The sequence below is a fragment of the Lolium perenne genome, chromosome 7, assembly GCF_019359855.2.
Source record: "Lolium perenne isolate Kyuss_39 chromosome 7, Kyuss_2.0, whole genome shotgun sequence".
Classification (NCBI taxonomy): domain Eukaryota; kingdom Viridiplantae; phylum Streptophyta; class Magnoliopsida; order Poales; family Poaceae; genus Lolium; species Lolium perenne.
Genome location: NC_067250.2, coordinates 69020094 through 69043591, shown reverse-complemented (window position 1 = coordinate 69043591; position 23498 = coordinate 69020094).

The following is a 23498-nucleotide window of genomic DNA, read 5'->3' as shown; positions in this document are numbered from 1 at the left end:
TATATACACCTGAGCTAGACTTTCTAGTATTTTCTTTCTTTCTGCCAAAATATCTTTTGTAATTTCTCTTTTATCTTTCCTCATTCTCAGAAAAACACTTCAACATCAATAACTTCTAGGTTTGTTGGTCAAATACCAATAACCTTGAGGTTCTTACTTTGAAGTTGATCATCATATGACAACTGTTCCAGATTTCACTATTAGTAATTTAGTAATATGATGAACAATTTCACTCATAATTGTATCCATCATATCATGACGACTTTTCGAGACCATGTCTGTACATGCTAGGCTCGTAATTTAACCTCAGTATTCACATGTGCAAATCTGGCTTGCACCCGTTGTATGCACACGTAGAATCTATAACACCCGATCATCACGTGATGCTTTGAAACGACGATTCTTAGCAACGGTGCATACTAAGGACAATCACTTCATGGATATGCGAATATCGTTAGTGACCCAATAGTTGGAGGATTGGAACGCCTTGCGTCTTCAACCTTCGTACATTCCCATAAAACTTATGAGTTTATGTAGTCTCACCAAATTATATTCTATCACCTTGCAATAAGGTATTAGATATCACATATATCTCATACCTTGCTTATTTCTGAAAACAAAATTTCCAGCTCCTTACTTTTCAAACAGATTTGAACTTTAAGTTTCACGGAGACAAGATGACTTTAGGTACTAATTGAAACCATTGTTCTTTGAATCAGCAAAGTGAGGTTTACTAAAAGTTTGCAATAGGACTTAATCATTTCTTGATTCTTTAACAATACGGTACCAGTCCGTAAAGTTTCTTGTCAGATTTTAACAGTATTTCTATCTCAATTACAAGACTAGCGCATGGTAGAAAACGGATGCCAATACTACAAAATTAATTCAAAATACTACTCAGACTATGTTCATGATAATTAGTTCATGTTTTAATCTAATTACTAATGAACTCCCACTTAATACAACATCCCTCATAGTTGTTAAGTGGTACACGATCCAAATCCACTACACCAAAACCGATCATCACGTGAGATGATGTAGCTTCAATGGTGAACATCAACATGTTGATCATATTATCCATATGACTCGTGTTCAACCTTTCGGTTTCCGTTGTCCCGATGCCATGACTGTACATGCTAGGCTCGTCAAGCAAACCCAAGTATTCCGCGTGTGCAAACATGGCTTACACCCGTTGTATGTGAACGTAGAGTCTATCACATCTGATCATCACGAGATGCTTCGAAACGACGAACTGTAGCAACGGTGCATACGAGGGGAGAACACTTTATTATCTTGATATTAATGTGAGGGATCATCTTATAATGCTACCGTCGCAATCAAAGCAAAATAAGATGCATAAAGGATTAACATCACATGCAATTCATATGTGATATGATATGGCCCTTTAGTCTTTGCGCATTTGATCTTCATCTCCAAAGCACGGACATGATCTCCATCATCAACGGGCATGATCTCCATCATCGTCGGCGTAGCGTCAAGGTCCATGGCGCCGTCTTCATGGTTGTTCACCGTATGTAGCAACTATTACAACTACTTTGAAATAATACCTCAACATGAAATATAAAGACAACCATAAGGCTCCTGCGGTTGCCACAATACAATAATGATCATCTCATACATATTCATCATCACATCATGGCCATATCACATCACCAAACCCCTGCAAAAACAAGTTAGACGCCTCTAATTTGGTTTGCATATTTTACGTGGTTTAGGGTTTTCGAGTAAGATCCAATCTACCTACGAACATGAACCACAACGGTGATACTAATGTTGTCAATAGAAAGAGTAAGTTGAATCTTCACTATGGTGGGAGAGACAGACACCCGCAAAGCCACTTATGCAATACAAGTTGCATGTCGAGCGTGGAGCAAGTCTCATGAACGCGGTCATGTAAAGTTAGCCCGGGCCGCTTCATCCCGGCCACCATGCCAAAAGATGCAAAGTACACGAACTAAAGACAACAAAGCATCAACGCCCACAAAAAATTGTGTTCTACTCGTGCAACCAATCTATGCATAGACACGGCTCTGATACCACTGATGGGATTCGTAGCATAGAAAACAAAAAAAAATTCCTACTGCAAGAACGAAACAGAAGCCAAGATCTAATCTAGAAGACGGTAGCAACGAGGGGATCACGAGACTAACCCTTGAAGATTTCCAAAGCCCACGAGATTAGATCTCGTTGTTGCAGAAGATGATCACTTGCCGCTTTCAAAAGCGCGTAGAAGATCTTGACGGTGCCACAAACGGGCAGCACCTCCGTACTCGGTCACACGTATGGTGTTGATGAAGACGACATCCTCCTCCCCGTTCCAGCGGGCAGCGGAAGTACTAGATCCTCCTTGGAATCCTGGCAGCACGACGCCGTGGTGGCGGTGGTGGTGGAGAACTCCGGCAGGGCTTCGCCTATGCGCTGCGGGAGTAGTATGTGGAGGAGGGGCGCTAGGGTTTGGGGAGAGGGGGCTATGGGCGCCGGCCTCAAGGGGGCAGGGGTGGTGCGGCCAACTCATGGCTTGGTCTAGCCGGCCCCCTCCCTCTCCTCATGTATATATAGGTGGAACACATCTAGGGTTGCCCAAGTCTTCGAATAAGACCCCAATTCAAAAACTGCCATATGGACGAAACCTAGTTGGGTTGGGACTCTCCCCTTTCCCCCCTTGCTTGGCCGGCCAAGGAGGTGGATTCTACCATGGACTCCACCCTCCCACTTGGTGGGAAATTAGGGTTGGTGGAGTCCAACCGGGACTCCACCTTCCATAGTGATTTATTCCGGATAATTCTAGAAACCACCTTCCATAAATTCACCGGATCATTTTCCAAACTTGGAATGTGACTTCCTATATATGAATCTTATTCTCCGGACCATTCCGGACCTCCTCGTGATGTCCTGGATCCTATCCGAGACTCCGAACAAAACTTCGAACTCCATTCCATATTCCATATCTACTTAAACGACATCAAACCTTAAGTGTGTCACCCTACGGTTCGCGAACTATGCAGACATGGTTGAGACTTCTCTCCGACCAATAACCAATAGCGGGATCTGGATATCCATAATGGCTCCCACATATTCAACGATGACTTAGTGATCGACTGAACCATTTACATACGATGCCGATTCCCTTTGTCACGCGATATTTTACTTATCCAAGGTTTGATCATCGGTATCTCTATACCTCGTTCAACCTCGTCTCCTGACAAGTACTCTTTACTCGTACCGTGGTATGTGGTCTCTTATGAACCATTCATATGCTTGCAAGCTAATTAGACGACATTCCACCGAGAGGGCCTGATACGTCTCCGACGTATCGATAATTTCTTATGTTCCATGCCACATTATTGATGTTATCTACATGTTTTATGCACACTTTATGTCATATTCGTGCATTTTCTGGAACTAACCTATTAACAAGATGCCGAAGTGCCAGTTCCTGTTTTCTGCTGTTTTTGGTTTCAGAAATCCTAGTAACGAAATATTCTCGGAATCGGACGAAATCAACGCCCAGGTTCCTATTTTACCCGGAAGCATCCAGAACACACGAGAACCGCCAGAGAAGGGAGGCAGGGCCACCACACCACACCCCGGCGCGGCCTAGGGGGGGGGGCGCCCCCCTAGGGTGTGGGCCCCCCTTCGACCTTCCTGCGCCGCCTCTTCGCCTATAAGAAGCCCCTGGATCAGAAAACCCTACAACGATTGACGAAACCCACGAAAACCTTCCAGAGCCGCCGCCATCGCGAAGCCAAGATCTGGGGGACAGGATCTCTGTTCCGGCACCCTGCCGGAGCGGGGAAGTGCCCCCGGAAGGCTTCTCCATCGACACCGCTGCCATCTCCACCGCCATCTTCATCACCGCTGCTGCTCCCATGAGGAGGGGGTAGTTCTCCATCGAGGCTCGGGGCTGTACCGGTAGCTATGTGGTTAATCTCTCTACTATGTACTTCAATACAATGATCTCATGAGCTGCTTTACATGATTGAGATTCATCTGAGTTTTGTATCACAATTCATCTATGTGCTACTCTAGTGATGTGTTATTAAAGTAGTTCTATTCCTCCTGCACGTGTGTAATGGTGACAGTGTGTGCACCGTGTTAGTACTTGGTTTGTGCTATGATCATGATCTCTTGTAGATTATGGAGTTAATTATTGCTATGATAATATTGATGTGATCTATTCCTCCTACATATGCATGAAGGTGACAGTGTGCATGCTATGCTAGTACTTGGTTTAGTAGCGTTGATCTATCTTACACTAAAGGTTACTTAAACATGAGCATTATTGTGGAGCTTGTTAACTCCGGCATTGAGGGTTCGTGTAATCCTACGCAATGTGTTCATCATCCAACAAAAGTGTAGAGTATGCATTTATCTATTCTGTTATGTGATCAATGTTGAGAGTGTCCACTAGTGAAAGTGTAATCCCTAGGCCTTGTTCCTAAATACTGCTGAGTTACTACTGCTTGTTTACTGTTTTACTGAGTTACTACTGCTGCAATACCACCACCATCAACTACGCGCCAAGCACTTTTCTGGCACCGTTTCTACTGCTCATATATATTCATACCACCTGTATTTCACTATCTCTTCGCCGAACTAGTGCACCTATTTGGTGTGTTGGGGACACAAGAGACTTCTTGCTTTGTGGTTGCAGGGTTGCATGAGAGGGATATCTTTGACCTCTTCCTCCCTGAGTTCGATAAACCTTGGGTATCCACTTAAGGGAAACTTGCTGCTGTTCTACAAACCTCTGCTCTTGGAGGCCCAACACTGTCTACAGGAAAGGAGGGGGAACGTAGACATCAAGCACTTTTCTGGCGCCGTTGCCGGGGAGGAAAGGTAAAAGGCACTCATACTCCGGTTCCAGGTAAAGTATTTTTCTGTTGCCGTCATGTGTGTGCTCGAAGCTATTTCCTTTAGATCCTGCAATTGCATCTTTTTGTTTCTTGTTTACACTAGTTTGGCATAATGGACAACAATGAGCTTCTTGTTCTATTTCCTGATTTAAAACATGGATTGTTTGATGCGAAAATTAAAAAACCTATGAAATCTTATTTGCATGCTGGTAGTAATATTAGTATGAACGCTTTGAACACCATTGTTGATAATGATATAGAAAGTTCTAAGCTTGGGGAAGTTGGTTTTCATGATATTTTTAGTCCCCCAAGCATTGAGGAGAAAATTTTCTTTGATGATACTTTGCCTCCTATTTATGATGATTATAATGATATTGGTCTTTTGGTACCACCTACTATGGAGAGTAAATTTTGTTGTGATTATACTATGCCTCCAACACTTGATGAGAATAATAATGATAGCTACTTTGTTGAATTTGCTCCCACTATTACTAATAAAATTGATTATGCTTATGTGGAGAGTAATAATTTTATGCATGAGACTCATGATAAGAATGCTTTATGTGATAGTTATATTGTTGAGTTTTCTCATGACACTACTGAATGTTATTATGAGAGAGGAAAATATGGTTGTAGAAATTTTCATGTTACTAAAATGCCTCTCTATGTGCTTAAATTTTTGAAGCTATACTTGTTTTATCTTCCTAATCTTGTCACTTTGCTCTTCATGAATTTATTTGTGTACAAGATTCCCATGCATAGGAAGCATGTTAGGCTTAAATGTGTTTTGAATTTGCCTCTTGATGCTCTCTTTTGCTTCAAATACTATTTCTTGCGAGTGCATCATTAAAACTGCTGAGCCCATCTTAATGGCTATAAAGAAAAGAACTTCTTGGGAGATAACCCATGTGTTATTTTACTACAGTACTTTGTTTTATATTTGTGTCTTGGAAGTTGTTTACTACTGTAGCAACCTCTCCTTATCTTAGTTTTGTGTTTTGTTGTGCCAAGTTAAGCCGTTGATAGAAAAGTAAGTACTAGATTTGGATTACTGCACAGTTCCAGATTTCTTTGCTGTCACGAATCTGGGTCCACCTCCCTGTAGGTAGCTCAGAAAATTAAGCCAATTTACGTGCATGATCCTCAGATATGTACGCAACTTTCATTCAATTTGAGCATTTTCATTTGAGCAAGTCTGGTGCCATTTTAAAATTCGTCAATACGAACTGTTCTGTTTTGACAGATTCTGCCTTTTATTTCGCATTGCCTCTTTTGCTATGTTGGATGAATTTCTTTGATCCATTAATGTCCAGTAGCTTTATGCAATGTCCAGAAGTGTTAAGAATGATTGTGTCACCTCTGAACATGTTAATTTTTTATTGTGCACTAACCCTCTAATGAGTTGTTTCGAGTTTGGTGTGGAGGAAGTTTTCAAGGGTCAAGAGAGGAGGATGATATACCATGATCAAGGAGAGTGAAAGCTCTAAGCTTGGGGATGCCCCGGTGGTTCAACCCTGCATATTCTAAGAAGACTCAAGCGTCTAAGCTTGGGGATGCCCAAGGCATCCCCTTCTTCATCGACAACATTATCAGGTTCCTCCCCTGAAACTATATTTTTATTCCATCACATCTTATGTGCTTTTCTTGGAGCGTCGGTTTGTTTTTGTTTTTGTTTGTGTTTGAATAAATTGGATCACATAATGCTTGTGTGGGAGAGAGACACGCTCCGCTGGTTCGTATGAACACATGTGTTCTTAGCTCATAATATTCATGGCGAAGTTTCCTCTTCGTTAAATTGTTATATGGTTGGAATTGGAAAATGATACATGTAGTAATTGCTATAAATGTCTTGGGTAATGTGATACTTGGCAATTGTTGTGCTCATGATTAAGCTCTTGCATCATATGCTTTGCACCCATTAATGAAGAAATACATAGAGCATGCTAAAATTTGGTTTGCATATTTGGTTTCTCTAAGGTCTAGATAATTTCTAGTATTGAGTTTGAACAACAAGGAAGACGGTGTAGAGTCTTATAATGTTTTCAATATGCCTTTTATGTGAGTTTTGCTGCACCGGTTCATCCTTGTGTTTGTTTCAAATAAGCCTTGCTAGCCTAAACCTTGTATCGAGAGGGAATACTTCTCATGCATCCAAAATACTTGAGCCAACCACTATGCCATTTGTGTCCACCATACCTACCTACTACATGGTATTTTCCGCCATTCCAAAGTAAATTGCTTGAGTGCTACCTTTAAAATTCCATCATTCACCTTTACAATATATAGCTCATGGGACAAATAGCTTAAAAACTATTGTGGTATTGAATATGTAATTATGCACTTTATCTCTTATTAAGTTGCTTGTTGTGCGATAACCATGTTTACTGGGGACGCCATCAACTTTTCATTGTTGAATTTCATGTGAGTTGCTATGCATGTTCGTCTTGTCTGAAGTAAGGGCGATCTACACTGAGTTGAATGGTTTGAGCATGCATATTGTGAGAGAAGAACATTGGGCCGCTAACCGAAGCCATGTTCCATGGTGGAAGTTTCAGTTTTGGACAAACATCCTCAAATCTCTAATGAGAAAAGAATTAATTGTTGTTGAATGCTTAAAGCATTAAAAGAGGAGTCCATTATCTGTTGTCTATGTTGTCCCGGTATGGATGTCTAAGTTGAGAATAATCAAAAGCGAGAAATCCAAATGCGAGCTTTCTCCTTAGACCTTTGTACAGGCGGCATAGAGGTACCCCTTTGTGATACTTGGTTAAAGCATATGTATTGCGGTGATAATCCAGGTAGTCCAAGCTAATTAGGACAAGGTGCGGGCACTATTGGTACACTATGCATGAGGCTTGCAACTTATAAGATATAATTTACATGATGCATATGCTTTATTACTACCGTTGACAAAATTGTTTCATGTTTTCAAAATCAAAGCTCTAGCACAAATATAGCAATCGATGCTTTTCCTCTATGGAGGACCATTCTTTTACTTTCAGTGTTGAGTCAGTTCACCTATTTCTCTCCACCTCAAGAAGCAAACACTTGTGTGAACTGTGCATTGATTCCTACATACTTGCTTATTGCACTTATTATATTACTCTATGTTGACAATATCCATGAGATATACATGTTACAAGTTGAAAGCAACCGCTGAAACTTAATCTTCTTTTGTGTTGCTTCAATGCCTTTACTTTGAATTATTGCTTTATGAGTTAACTCTTATGCAAGACTTATTGATGCTTGTCTTGAAGTGCTATTCATGAAAAGTCTTTGCTATATGATTCACTTGTTTACTCATGTCATATACATTGTTTTGATCGCTGCATTCACTACATATGCTTTACAAATAATATGATCAAGATTATGATGGCATGTCACTCCAGAAATTATCTGTGTTATCGTTTTACCTGCTCGGGACGAGCAGAACTAAGCTTGGGGATGCTGATACGTCTCCGACGTATCGATAATTTCTTATGTTCCATGCCACATTATTGATGTTATCTACATGTTTTATGCACACTTTATGTCATATTCGTGCATTTTCTGAACTAACCTATTAACAAGATGCCGAAGTGCCGCTCTGTTTTCTGCTGTTTTTGGTTTCAGAAATCCTAGTAACGAAATATTCTCGGAATCGGACAAAATCAACGCCCGGGTTCCTATTTTACCCGGAAGCATCCATAAAACACGAGAACCGCAAGAGAAGGGAGGCAGGGCCACCACACCACACCCCGGCGCGGCCTAGGGGGGGGGCGCGCCCCCCTAGGGTGTGGGCCCCCCTTCGACCTTCCTGCGCCGCCTCTTCGCCTATAAGAAGCCCCTGGATCAGAAAACCCTACAACGATTGACGAAACCCACGAAAACCTTCCAGAGCCGCCGCCATCGCGAAGCCAAGATCTGGGGGACAGGATCTCTGTTCCGGCACCCTGCCGGAGCGGGGAAGTGCCCCCGGAAGGCTTCTCCATCGACACCGCTGCCATCTCCACCGCCATCTTCATCACCGCTGCTGCTCCCATGAGGAGGGGGTAGTTCTCCATCGAGGCTCGGGGCTGTACCGGTAGCTATGTGGTTAATCTCTCTACTATGTACTTCAATACAATGATCTCATGAGCTGCTTTACATGATTGAGATTCATCTGAGTTTTGTATCACAATTCATCTATGTGCTACTCTAGTGATGTGTTATTAAAGTAGTTCTATTCCTCCTGCACGTGTGTAATGGTGACAGTGTGTGCACCGTGTTAGTACTTGGTTTGTGCTATGATCATGATCTCTTGTAGATTATGGAGTTAATTATTGCTATGATAATATTGATGTGATCTATTCCTCCTACATATGCATGAAGGTGACAGTGTGCATGCTATGCTAGTACTTGGTTTAGTAGCGTTGATCTATCTTACACTAAAGGTTACTTAAACATGAGCATTATTGTGGAGCTTGTTAACTCCGGCATTGAGGGTTCGTGTAATCCTACGCAATGTGTTCATCATCCAACAAAAGTGTAGAGTATGCATTTATCTATTCTGTTATGTGATCAATGTTGAGAGTGTCCACTAGTGAAAGTGTAATCCCTAGGCCTTGTTCCTAAATACTGCTGAGTTACTACTGCTTGTTTCTTGTTTCTTGAGTTACTACTGCTGCAATACCACCACCATCAACTACGCGCCAAGCACTTTTCTGGCACCGTTTCTACTGCTCATATATATTCATACCACCTGTATTTCACTATCTCTTCGCCGAACTAGTGCACCTATTTGGTGTGTTGGGGACACAAGAGACTTCTTGCTTTGTGGTTGCAGGGTTGCATGAGAGGGATATCTTTGACCTCTTCCTCCCTGAGTTCGATAAACCTTGGGTATCCACTTAAGGGAAACTTGCTGCTGTTCTACAAACCTCTGCTCTTGGAGGCCCAACACTGTCTACAGGAAAGGAGGGGGAACGTAGACATCAGGGCCCAGAGTATATCTATCCGTCATCGGGATGGACAAATCCCACTGTTGATCCATATGCCTCAACTCATACTTTCCGAATACTTAATCCCACCTTTATAACCACCCATTTACGCAGTGGTGTTTGATGTAATCAAAGTACCCTTCCGAAATAAGTGATTTACATGATCTCATGGTCGAAGGACTAGGTAACTATGTATCGAAAGCTTATAGCAAATAAACTTAATGACGTGATCTTATGCTACGCTTAATTGGGTGTGTCCATTACATCATTCACATAATGACATAACCTTGTTATTAACAACATCCAGTGTTCATGATCATGAAACTATGATCATCTATTAATCAACAAGCTAGTTATACAAGAGGCTTACTAGGGACTCCTTGTTGTTTACATAACACACATGTATCAATGTTTCGGTTAATACAATTATAGCATGGTATGCAAACATTATCATAAACACAAAGATATATTATAATAACCATTTTTTTATTGCCTCTTGGTCATATCTCCAACAGTCTCCCACTTGCACTAGAGTCAATAATCTAGTTTACATTTGTAAAGATATAGCACCTTGGCCTTCCGGTCCTTTATCATGTTTTGCTCACGGGAGAGGTTTTAGTCAACGGATCTGACACGCTCAGAAACGTATGTATTTTGCAATTCATTTGCGTCTCAACGCATCACTCATTTTCCAAATGAGTCGGCATAATCATATATGTTCAGTCTTCTGGTGGAACCTTAATTTCGTGGTCTGAAATATGTCACTAATATTGTCATACACAATATAGCTTCAAAGTTCTGACACTATCGGAACTATACCAAGTTCTCAAAGAACACTTCGACTTAAACATCCTCAATCATTGTCAAAACAATGACATACTCTGCCTTTGTTTGCAGAATCCGTCACAATATTCAGAACTCATCTAAATCTAGCATAGACAATTTCAGCTCATTGTGCTACCTTTTAAACAACACTTATCCTAATTGATATTTGAAATTCATTTTTATATGTGACCAAACTAATATCGGTGCAACACCTTACAGCGATTTGTTTGTCATTACCCCATATAAAAAAAAATATCCTTGGTGGGCAATGTGGAGCGGCGAGTGGTCGAGGAGGTCGAGTGAGAGGAGAGGAAGTTGGCGGTGTGAAGAATTGAGAGAGGGGAGTGCCCCTTTTATAGCAGCGAGGCGAGGCTGTGGTGCTGCGGTGAGGTCAGCCATGGCGACGCGTCTACAGGGGCGCAGAGTGGCGGGCGATGATGCAGACGAGTAGGCGAGGTCAGTGCGGTCATGCCAGGCGTGATTGCGGTGAAAACGAGGCCGTGACGAGGGCGAGCGAGTGACCTCTCTGTCGCGGGTACCGGCGGAGGTCATCGTCTACAGCGTTCCCGCGAGCAGGTGAGCGTGTCCTGGCGTCTCCTGGTGGCATGGCGCTGCTGCTGGCGAGCGGAGAGAGCGAGGGGAGGACGAGGCTGACGTGCGGCGGTGACGCTCTGGCGCGTCGTGGACGTCACTAGGTGTCCTTGTTCTGGCGCGTCTCGTGCTCCTTTTCGTCGATGGGCTGCACTGGCATGTCCAGGAGAGTGAGAGGAGGTGGTTTGACATGGTTGGGCACGGTGGATTGGACCAGAGAGAGGGGAGGCATGGAGAGGTGGTGTCATGCCACAGCATGGTGGGAATGGTGATGAAATCATGTACCACTTCTTGTCTCTAGTGCTTGGCAAGGTGCAGGGGGTACAGGGGAGGACATTTGATGACACGAGCAAGATGGTTAGGGCTAAAACACATTGGATAATAGCATGTATAGAGTTGGTAGATCAATGCACACCAAGTGCTCGGTCAAATGGCCGCATGAAGTAAATTTTCAAATTTTGAAATGAATTTTGGTGGAGTTGATTTGAATAATGTTTGGAGCCTAATGGTGGTGGTGGGGTGCAAAATTGAATTGGTTTGTTAAATTTCAAAAGTGGCACAATCTTGAATCTGCTTTGAAGTTCCAACTTTGCTTGATCATAACTTTGAATTTAGCAAGGATTTGCAGGGGTGGTTTTGACCAAAGTTGTTCTCCTTGATGAGGTCTTGGATGAGGTGCAAAGAGTTGGAATGTTTGGTTTGAAAATCTCTTAATACAGAGGCTCAAAGTGGGCATCATGATAAAAATGGCAGATTTGACCATTATTGTATGTGAGCTCAATTTGAATTCAAATTTGATTTGATTTGAGTTTATTTGATTCCAAAAGTATTATGAAGTGCTTAGTAACATTATCCAACCAATGGCACAAGCCAAATTGGCCTAGGTTAAAGATTTTCAAAAATGGCCATAAACCATATGTGAGGGTTTTTGGTGATTCTCACTTTTATTCTTTTCTTCTTGTTTTGCTTCTCTTCTTGATCTTAAGGGATCATCCTCTAGGGTTTTAATAGTAAGCATAAGCACACAAACAATCCTCATGGCAAAACCACACAATAATGCGCACACACTATGCATAGCACTAGATGCAAAATAAAAGGTTTTGTTAGTTCTAAAATTTGAATTTTGGGAAACCACCTTTCTCATTAATTGGAAATTTGGGATGTTACATACAACTCTTTATGAGCTTTGAAACACTCGTGCTAAACACGTTCCAACACATTGCTTTTTATTTTCCTTGTTTTCTTTTTAGTTTGTTTTAGTTTGAACTTTTTATGGCTTAGCCTTGCCACCAATTTTTTATTCTTTACATCCCAACCTGCAAAAAAACAAATATATTTTTCCTTTTATCCTTTTTCTAAAAGTGGTTCAATTTGCCTCTTATGCTTTTCATATTTGCAAAGAGAGTAGTCAAATCTGAGTTTTGAAGAAACAAGTTCATACGAAAGACGAACGTGAATTTGCGAGTTAAAGGTATGTCTTAAAACTTCCACTTCTAAATTTTGAAATGCCATGCTAGTTAGTTCTAATTGTTGAGTTGCTATACTAGTGGGATTAAGTTTTGATAGTTAGAGTAATGATTTTATGTGTTTTATAATTATTTATGTAAGCTTTCTATGTAGTTCTTATAGTTAGCCGAGTTTTGCCAATGAAAAAATGTTTCTAAATAATCAGAACAAAAAGAAGTCTCTAAATGAAAGGCTTGGGTGATGTTTAATTGTCCATAGAGTATATAATCTGCTCCATATATTTAATGATAGACTTGATAGAACTCTTTGAATGACTTGTTGAAGGAATGAATATTTAGCGGTAACTGAGATACATACCAAAGTTCGACCCGTCAAATAAAGTATTATATAGCTTTATGCGTGTATGCAACACTATCGCACTCCATGGTCACTAACAGCTCCTATGTCCTACAAACGATCTTTCATGGAGAAACTCCTGGATTTTGGCTATTGAGTTGATAAACACTTTTAGCAACAATGCTAGAGTGAGTACGATTCGGCATCTCACGGGTCTGCGTTATAATGCGAAGTTGGAATAATCTAATGGGTGAATTTGAGAAATAATTATGCTACAGGTATCCTTCTTAGTCTATACAGTCTGCTTAATCTAACTAAGCTTTGGCATCATCTCGTTACCAAAGAGCGGAAATTCTAGAAAGAAAAAGATTGAGAAGAAGTGTTTGGAAAGCCTTGATTTAATGATGTGGGTGTTTTATTGAGGCACTCTATTGTTATGCTTCTTTCGACATGATACTTCACTCTTATATGTTAATAATGATTTTCTTATTTTGTTTCTTGGCAAACTGAGAGTTAACTAGACGAATTAGAATGAATCTTGCTTGATTAGTCATCCTTACTTATAATTTTTTTATTATGTTTACCTTTGTTTAATAAAGATTGTATTATAGCTTGACATTACTCTATCGATGATGATGCTTTCAGGAAAAATAAGTGGTGGTTGCTTTAGACTACTAATTGTAAGTGAATTTGTTGTTTCTGTGTTCCAGTGTAAACACTAGATTTCTTATGATTTTTTGGTTTCTTGGTCAAGGACGATCCTGATTTAAGCTTGGAGATGTTGATAGCTGTGAAAAACAACCATCTTTATGTGGGGATTCGTAGCATAGAAAACAAAAAATTCCTACCGCAAGAACGAATAACAAGCCACGGTCTAATCTAGTAGATGGTAGCAACGAGGTGAAGATCAACATACCCTCGAAGATCGCTGAGCGTTAACGAGATAAATCCCGTGGTGGATGTAATCGATCACTTTCCGCTTTCAAAAGCGCGTAGAAGATCTTGACGGTGCCACAATCGGGCAGCATCTCCGCACTCGGTCACATGTACGGTGTTGATGACGACGTCCTTCTCCCCTTCCAGCGGGCAGCGGATGTAGTAGATCCTCCTGGAATCCTGCTAGCACGACGTCGTGGTGATGGTGGTGGTGGAGATCTCCAGCAGCACTTCACCGTAAGCACCGCGGGAGAAATTGGAGGAGGGAGTAGCTAGGGTTTGGGAGAGAGGGGGCTTGGGGCGCCGGCCTGGGAGCCCCTTGGTGGTGCGGCCAACTTGTGTGTCCAGCCCCTCCCCTATCCTCCCCTTTAGATAGGTGGAAACCCCTTAGGGTTTGCCCCAAAACCACTTTGAAGTCTAACTCCAAACTTACCAAATTGAGAAACCTAGAGGGAGAGGGATTTCTCCCTTTCCTTCTTTATTGGCCGGCCAACTAGGTGGAGTCCACCATGGACTCCACCTTCCCACTTGGTGGGTTGGCTAGGGATGGTGGAGTCCCTCCGGGACTCTACCTACCATAGTGATTTATTCCGGATGATTCTACAATCTTCTACAACCTTCCATAAATGCACCGGACCATTCCCAAACTTGGAATGTGACTTCCTATATATGAATCTCATTCTCCGGACCATTCCGGAACTCCTCGTGATGTCCTGGATCCCATCCGAGACTCTGAACAATATTTGAACTCCATTCCATATTCCATATCTACTCAAAACGACATCGAAGCTTAAGTGTGTCACCCTACGGTTCGTGAATTATGCAGACATAATCGAGACTCTTCTCTGAGCAATAAATAATAGCGGGACCTGGAGATCCATAATAGCTCCCACATATTCAACGATGACTTTGTGATCGAAAGAGCCATTTACATACTATGCCGATTCCCTTTGTCTCGTGGTATTTTACTTCTCCGAAATTTGATTGTCGGTATCTTCATACCTAGTTCAACTTCGTCACCGATAAGTACTCTTTACTCGTACCGTGATATGACATCCCTTGTGAGCTAGCCACATGCTTGCAAGCTAGTTGGATATCATTCCACGGAGAGGGCCCAGAGTATATCTATTCGTCATTAGGATGGACAAATCCCACTATCGATCCATGTGTTTCAACCCTATACTTTCCGAACACTTAATGACACCTTTATAAGAGCATCTCTACCGGTCCTCCCCATATCCCTCCCAATAGCACTTTGGGGGTCCTAGAGAGAGAAAGTGTCCACACCGGCAGTCCCAATAAAGCGTCGGCCACTTTGAGACCCCAATAAAAGCGTCGGCATGCCCGTAGCAATCCCTTCGCGAAGGGAGCCGATTGGGAGCGACGACGTCCAATTTCTGCTGAAAAGTTGCATGTGCCCCACTTGCATGTGACACAGCCCTCTAAAGATTCTCCTCTCTCCTACTTTATATGTCCCCACTTGCATGTGCATGCATGGTGTCGGCTTCTCAATTGGGCTAATTGGTGTGAGACGCGGTCCCCAAAGACTAATTGCATGCAGCCGGCGCTCCCCATAGCCTGCTGCCGGCATGCATGCCGGCGCTTTTTTGGGGAGTACCGGTGGAGATGCTCTAACAACCCATTTACGAAGTAGTGTTTGGTGTCATCAAAGCATCCATCTGGTGTAGGTAATTAACATGATCTCATGATCGAAGGATTGGGTTACTATGTATATTTAAAGCTTGAAGCACAATGAACTTAATGACTTGATCATATGCTACACTTACTATGGATTTATGTCCATCACATCATTCACTTGATGATATAATCTTGTTATTAATAACATCCAATGTTCATGATGAGGAAACCATGATCATCTATTAATCAACAAGCTAGTTTAACAAGAGGCTTACTAGTGACTCCTTTATGTTTACAAAACACACAAGTATTAATGTTTCCGGTTAATACAGTTATAGCATGGGATGTAAACATTTATCATGAACACTAAGATATAACAATAAACACTTTTATTATTGCCTCTTGGGCATATCTCCAACAGTCTCCTACTTGCAATAGAGTCAATAATCTAGTTTACATTTGTAAAGATATAACACATTGGCCTTCTGGTGCTTATCATGTTTACTTATGTGAGAGGTTTCAGTCAACGAATCTAACATTCTCAGAAACTTATGTATTTTGCAATTCATTTGCGTCTCTACGCATCACTCAATTTTTCAATGAGTCGGCATTAATCGTATATGTTTGGTCTTCTGGTGGAACCTTAATTCCGCGGTCTAAAATATGTTACCAATATTGTCACATACAATATAGTTTCATAGCTCTGACACTACCGGAACTACACCAAGTTCTCAAAGAACTCCTCGACTCAAACACCCTCGATCATTGTCAAAACAATGAGATACTCTCCCCTTCGTTTGTAGAATCCGTCACGATATTTAGAACTCATCTAAATCTAGCATAGACTCTTCCTAGCCTATTGTGCTACCTTTTAATGGACATATTAGCCTAATTGAGATTGAAATTCATTTTCATATGTGACCAAACTAATATCGGTGTAACACCTTACAACGACTTATTTGTCATTACCCCATATAAAACTGCATATTTATATCCTCGGCTCTGACAAAGCACAGAGGGATATTCTTACTGTTGTCCAATGATCATCATATGAATCATTATGATATATGCTCGTAACACCTTAGATCATAGGACATCTGATTGTGTATATATTATTCATAATCTAAAATCACTTCACGTGCTTTTACTCATTGAGTTTCAAATACACTCAAGTCTTGTTTAAACCTCCACATGGAAAAGAACACCTTCTTGACGTTTTCATATTGAACTACTTCGATATTTATTCTATGTACTTTGACTTAAATTTATTATGCGCTTCAATCTATCTTCATAGATCTTGACGCTAAATATGTTTTTAGTCCATATCCTTTCATTGAAGTTAATTTTCAATGAAACATTTTAATCATATCAAGTTCATAATCACATCATTTATAATCAATGATATGTCATCTACATAAAGTATTATAGATATGTCTCAGTGCTCTCACTTAATTTCTTGCAAATGTAAGCATCTTCATCATTTCTGATGAAATCAAAACTCTTTGATTATTTCATCCATTGAAGATTTCAACTCTGTCATACTCACTTCATCCAGTAAAGTTTGTATACCTATCTAGTATTCTACGAACTAGCAAAACTCTTAGTAGTATCTTGTATACACCTTTAATACACACTTCTATTAAGGAATGTATTTTGCCATCCTACTAACATATCTCATAAAAGAAATATGTAGCGATTACTAGAATAATCCGCATAAACAATAAGCATTGTTGCTGAAGATATAATCTTATCGCAATCAGCTCTTTGAACTTCGTTGTAAACAATCTTTTGACAAGTCGAGCTTCTCAAGGATATTATATCCAAGTCTATTAATTTTATAGATCCATTTACTTTCAAAAAGTATTTATTCTCTCAAAAGGTTTACCAAAATCCAACCTTTATTATAGATACTATCTTGGATTTCATTGCTCTTAGACATTTTAACGGAGTCAGGCCCATCATAGCTTCTTTGTATGTATTTGATTTATCATTGTTAAAAATCAATCCTTTGTCAACAAATCATTTATTTGATCACAAAGTAAACCATACATATAAGGTTCAATAGGTACTTCGATCTCCATGACAATAACACTTTGTAGACATGGGAGCCATGATCATCGTGGCTGCTTCTGAAACCATTTCCAACGATGCGCTACTCTGATCATCATGCTTGGGTTCATCAACCTTATCAAGTTCCATTGTCCTCCCACTCAAATACTTCGCTTGAAACAATTTCTTGAAAATAAGGAAGAAACATCGACAAACACTTTTGTCTTTGACTTTATAGTGGAAATAATTCCCAATTTGTTCTCTGGGATAACCAACAAAGACATTCATCCAATTTTGGCTGTAAACTCATTTACTTATGCTATGCATACCAAAATTTAAGAAAAGACTATTAGGATTTCTACCCATGCCATAACTCATATGGTGTCATTTCAACGGATTATGATGACGCTCTATTTAGTGTAAAAGCGGTTGTCTCTATAAAGCACAATCCACAAAATATAATGGCATTATTTTATTTTATCTCATCGTTAATCCAACAAGGTTTGGATACGTCTTTCGAATATTCCATCATAACTATGATGTTCCAAGAAACGTGAGTTGTTGAACAATTTCGTAACTCTCTTAGATGTTCGCTAAAACTCGTAATTCAAATATTTCCACCATGATCCAATCATAGATATTTGACTTTTCTATTACGATGATTTCCACTTCATGCTGAAACATATTTGAATCTATTCAAATGTTTCAGACTTCTTCCTCATCGAATAAATATATCCATATATATACACTCAATTCATTGTTGGAAATTTTCATGAAGTAGAAGAATCTTCCGCACACAACTATGCCCAATGAACCACATACATCATCATGTATGTTTCCACTAAGTTAGTTGCACGTTCAACTCTTGTCCTATGAACGGTATTTCAGTCATTTTCTTTAGAAAAGATTTGCAAGTGCCAAACTATTCAAAAATCAATTGACTCCAAAAATCCATTTGCATGGAGTTTCTTCATGCGTTCGTTTCTAACATGACCTAAATGGCGGTTCCACAAATAAGTGAAATTCAAATCATTTGCCTTATGGCATTTTAGCATCAGTGTTATGCATGTGTGTTTCACCATTAAGATTTATAATAACTTATCCATCGTACATTGAGTACGGTCATAATTTGAACAACTCATTGTTTTCATTTGACCAGAGCAAAATAACAATTTTTAAGTTATTTATGGTAAATCTGAAAAGCTAGGTAGAATGCCAACGACAAACACAATAGCATTTTATTTGGTTCCAGACGTGTTACCACATTCCTTGTTAGTCACTTTGGCCATTGTATTATTGTATTGCGTTGTGTTGTATGAAATCTCATACCAACCAATATGGTACAAATACCCAAGAATTCCATTGTGTGACTGACATAGGAATCCCAAATGGGCCTGCCGAAGATAGTACCCGGGGTTTAATGAAGGCCCACTACCCGAAGAATAAGAAGATTCGGAAGCCCAAGATATTATTAAGGAAAGCTAGAGTTGTAATAGAAAGTCTTATTTGTAATTTTACGGGATGAGTTAGAAACCTTCCCGGACTTTGTAACTTGTACAGCACGAATCCCTCGGCTCCGCCTCCTATATAAGGGGGAGTTGAGGGACGCAGAGATCATCGAATCATTGTTTACAAACCCTAGTTTTCATAATCATCGAGTACTTTTCGGCTGAAACCTTCGAGATCTACTTGCCCTCTACTTCCAACTAAACCCTAGCCTACAATCCATAGGCATTGACAAGTTGATACCTTGTCAATTGGCGCCGTCTGTGGGAACTAGAGGCGTAAGGATCTGATCTCGATGGCACGTTCAAGATCTTCGACATCATCAACTGCAAGCAACGCAATGGATCGAGGTAAACAGATCGCTGCTGGTCCTGTCGATTTTGTTCCTCACCCACCCTCCCGTTTGGATGCATATGCGTATCTGGCGGAGCCTATGGAGATGACGTTCGGAAGGTTCCGCTTTCGCGTCGAGAAGGAAGGATCGTATCGTGTCGAAATTCCGATTTCGTCGGGATCGTCGGCGGTCGATTCCGATTTTTCAAGCTATACATCATCAACCGAATCAGGAGAAGAAGAAACTTCGTCGTCACGCTGCATCAGCATCAGGGCAAGAGAGAAACTCGCCAAGATCTTCAGTGACATGTCGTTTGAGTCATCGGCGGACTCATATATAAGCGATGGCTCAAGCAGTGTCCACAGTTACGACTTCATCGAAAAATCTACTACAGTGGGCAAGGTCTTCACCAATCTCAACGATGATGTCACCAAACCCAACATAGATCTGAACACAAAATATCATCAGATTTATGTCATTGGAGAGTCAAGCAATGACCAAGAGGAAACATCTGAGGCTTTCGACGATCTGGGAAATCCATACGTCGATCCCTCCGATCTGCGACGAGGCCTGGGCAATAAATACGTCGGGCCACAGCCGCGACACAGAGTTCGACTCTCGCAAGCAGCGTGGGATAGAGCCGCGAGAGCTATGGATGGATCAGAACCAATGGCCACCATAGCCACGCCAGAGGAATTACAAGCATATCAATATAGGCTCGCACGAGCTGCAAGAGAATTGGAAAAACAGGCAGCTGAGCTAAACAGAAGAAAGGAGGCAGCTTCTGCATCCAGCAGGAGAAGGGCAGAATTGAGTCGACAATCTAGAACTTCGGGTGATAGCCACAGGGAAGCTCGGAACAGAGCAAGATCATGGTTACAACACATACCCGAAGCAGAAAGAGAGCACCTGGTCCAAAACCTCGACATGTCCTTTATGTCGATAGATACAAGAGGAAACATCATCCCTAAAACACCAGAGGCTGGGTATATGGCGACACATGCTTTTATCCTCGCATCTAAACCACCTCCAGGGGATCCAAGGGAAACACTTTACAACATGGCGATAGCAGGAGTTGGAGCCATGGCGACGGCGTTTGTATCAACACCTCCCGAAGGAACAGCAAGGCAAAATAGTCCACGACCTGCGGCAGCAGCAGCAGCAGCTCCTGAAGGACCAAGTGGAGCAAGAGATACGGTAGCACAAGCAAGGGTCGACAGAGCGCGACAAAGCAGAAGAGAACATCGGCAGTCCCCAGAGTTAAACGACGAGGATATGTGCGGTTTGCCGTGCTTCACGAGGAGAGTGCAAAAAACTCGAGTACCTTCAGGATTCAAGTTGCCTGATAATTTCAAAAAATTCGACGGCCTTCAAGATCCAGAAGATTGGCTAGTTGATTATCTCGAGACGGTGAAACTCACAGGAGGAACCAGAGCAACAGCTATGCAAAGCATCCAGGTGCATTTGAGTGGAGCCGCACGGTCTTGGATAAAGAAACTCCCTCCAGGATCTATCGACAGTTGGGAAAGCTTCGAGGACGTGTTCGTCAAGAACTTCAGGTCCACGTGCAAAAAACCTGCATCGTTAGAGGAGTTGAGAGCATGTCGACAAAAGCCAGACGAGCCAATGAGAAAATATATCCAGAGGTGGAACATCATCAAAAACTCGGCAGAAAATATATCTGACGAGAGAGCGATAGATGCGTTTGTCGCAGGAATCAGGCGTGGAGATTTTGTCGAGGACTTGGGAAGGACCAACCCAAAGACAGTATCCGCGTTAATGGAAATAGCAAACAGATGGGCAGATGGAGAAGATGCTGTCCACAACAAACGGCACAGGTCGCCAGAGGAGGACCGTGGTCGAAATTATCAACCGAGGCGACGATTTCCTCGGCAGTACCCGAACTATGATGCTCCAGGACAAATTTCGGCAGGTTTTCGGGCAAACACAGGAGGAAACATCAGAGATGATTATCAGAGAAGCAATGAGCAGCGAGGCGATAATAGAGACGATTCTCGAAACAACAGGCAAAATAGCGGGCCTAGGTTTCCGAGGCCTTTCGTGTCTCCTGAAGAGATGATGAATGGGCCGTGTCAGATGCACTTTTTCCTCGACAGCAATGGAAAAAGACAGTCAGGACATCTGCAGAAAGATTGTCGCAACTTCCAGGCAATGTTAAGGTGGGCAGAGCACGCTAACGCTCGGGCAGCACAGAGAAATCCTCGAGAACCCAGGAGCGAGATTCACTTGCCACCTCCTCCCGCAATTATAGAATATAATCGACATCAGCTCAGAATAGCGGCATCACCTCCACCACCACCTTACGTTGATCCTAACTCCAACGGAGCGGTGTCGATGATTCAGAAGGGAAGGCCATCAAATAGAGCTCAGAAAGTAATCTCACGACAGGTGTTCATGGCAGAAAAAATGCCTCCACGAACAGTCGAGTATCTTAATTGGTCAGGGCAAGATATTGGCTTCACCATAGCAGATCATCCGTAGCAAGTTCCTCGACCAGGGCAGTCAGCACTTATCTTACCAGCAGTTATTGCGGGATTTGATGTCTCTCGAGTGTTCATAGATGGCGGCAGCAACTTAAACCTTATGTACGCAGATACATTGAGGAAGATGAACATATCCCTAGCAAACTTAAAGCCAACAGACACGAGGTTCCATGGTATCACACCGGAGAAACCAAGTTATCCATTGGGGAAGATCAATCTTGACGTTCAGTTTGGAACCCGAGAGAATTATAGAATCGAGAAGCTGGAATTTGAAGTTGTGGATTTTCCGTTGCAGTACCACGCTGATGTCTACGTTCCCCCTCCTTTCCTGTAGACAGTGTTGGGCCTCCAAGAGCAGAGGTTTGTAGAACAGCAGCAAGTTTTCCCTTAAGTGGATCACCCAAGGTTTATCGAACTCAGGGAGGAAGAGGTCAAAGATATCCCTCTCATGCAACCCTGCAACCACAAAGCAAGAAGTCTCTTGTGTCCCCAACACACCTAATAGGTGCACTAGTTCGGCGAAGAGATAGTGAAATACAGGTGGTATGAATATATATGAGCAGTAGCAACGGTGCCAGAAAATAGCTTGCTGGCGTGTAGTTGATGGTGGTAGTATTGCAGCAGTAGTAACACAGTGAAACAGTAAACAAGCAGTAGTAACGCAGCAGTAGTAAACAAGTAGCGATAGCAGTATTTAGGAACAAGGCCTAGGGATTACACTTTCACTAGTGGACACTCTCAACATTGATCACATAACAGAATAGATAAATGCATACTCTACACTTTTGTTGGATGATGAACACATTGCGTAGGATTACACGAACCCTCAATGCCGGAGTTAACAAGCTCCACAATAATGCTCATGTTTAAGTAACCTTATAGTGTAAGATAGATCAAAGGACTAAACCAAGTACTAACATAGCATGCACACTGTCACCTTCATGCATATGTAGGAGGAATAGATCACATCAATATTATCATAGCAATAGTTAACTTCGCAATCTACAAGAGATCATGATCATAGCATAAACCAAGTACTAACACGGTGCACACACTGTCACCTTTACACACGTGCAGGAGGAATAGGACTACTTTAATAACATTGCTAGAGTAGCACATAGATAAATTGTGATACAAACTCATATGAATCTCAATCATGTAAAGCAGCTCATGAGATCATTGTATTGAAGTACATAGGAGAGAGATTAACCACATAGCTACCGGTACAGCCCCGAGCCTCGATGGAGAACTACTCCCTCCTCATGGGAGCAGCAGCGGTGATGAAGATGGCGGTGGAGATGGCAGCGGTGTCGATGGAGGAGCCTTCCGGGGGCACTTCCCCGCTCCGGCAGCGTGCCGGAACAGAGACTCCTGTCCCCCAGATCTTGGCCTCGCGATGGCGGCGGCTCTGGAAGGTTTCTGTGGTTTTCGTCGAACGCCTCAGGGTTTTCGATCCAGGGGCTTTATATAGGCGAAG